At 42.5% G+C, this 870-nt stretch overlaps 1 protein-coding gene across 1 annotated transcript in view; it reads left to right on the top strand.

The window, feature by feature from the left end:
- LOC107671749 (segment polarity protein dishevelled homolog DVL-3-like) overlaps window positions 1-870 on the top strand; it is a 14,596-nt gene that overhangs the window by 6,427 nt on the left and 7,299 nt on the right. The window lies entirely within an intron of this gene.

Raw genomic sequence — 870 nt, forward strand, 5'->3', positions numbered from 1 at the left:
GGGCTGTCACATGGAGCAGCATTAACTACACAGAGCCGTTGTTCACTGACGAGCTTTAGCGCAGCTCGTCAGTGAACAACGGCTCTGTGTAGTTAATGCTGCTCCATGTGAAAGCCCGCAGGTGATGGAGATTTACCGCTGATTACAGAACCGGCTTTTCTGACAAGATGCGCGTTAAATATCGCATGCGATTTATCGTGCAGCCCTAGTCTACAATAATTTTATGAAGCGACGAGAATACTTTCTGTGTGCGCAAAAACAAAACAAAAATACTAACTTTATTCAGCAATCTCTTCTCTTCCCTGTCATTATCCTTACGTGGTATTCGACAACGAAGAATGCTACCCTTAAAATTATGGTTTATTAACGTTTACACCTACCACAACCCTAAACCTACCCTTACAGTAATGCAAATACAGTAATGATGTGTTATATTCGCGATTGTAGCTAGAAGGGATACAGCTACAGGAAACCAAAAATAAATAATTTTTTCAACTTATTAGATTGTGTTTTATTAAAGTCTACACCTACCCCAACCCTAAACCTACCCTTACAGTAATGCAGATACATTAAATTTTGTTGGTCAGCATGAGAAAAAGGACGCAATATTGATGTGCCGTCACACAGACAGGCCCCTCCCACGATAGTTTGATTGACAGTGGCGTTTCTTACCTTAGACCCGCCCTGAGTGAGCTGTCATCAGATCAGTCCGCCATTGTTTCACGCTGGAGCAGATGTAGACAAGAATGACTCCTAAGCGATTGAGGTGTTCTGTTGTTGGATGTAATGATGAACAGCAGTCGTCATTTACTCACGACATCTGAGCCGCTGAACTCGCAGTGGATTACATTTGTTTCTGAAGGGAATGCG

The sequence above is a fragment of the Sinocyclocheilus anshuiensis genome, unplaced genomic scaffold, assembly GCF_001515605.1.
Source record: "Sinocyclocheilus anshuiensis isolate Anshui unplaced genomic scaffold, SAMN03320099.WGS_v1.1 scaffold524, whole genome shotgun sequence".
Lineage (NCBI taxonomy): Eukaryota > Metazoa > Chordata > Actinopteri > Cypriniformes > Cyprinidae > Sinocyclocheilus > Sinocyclocheilus anshuiensis.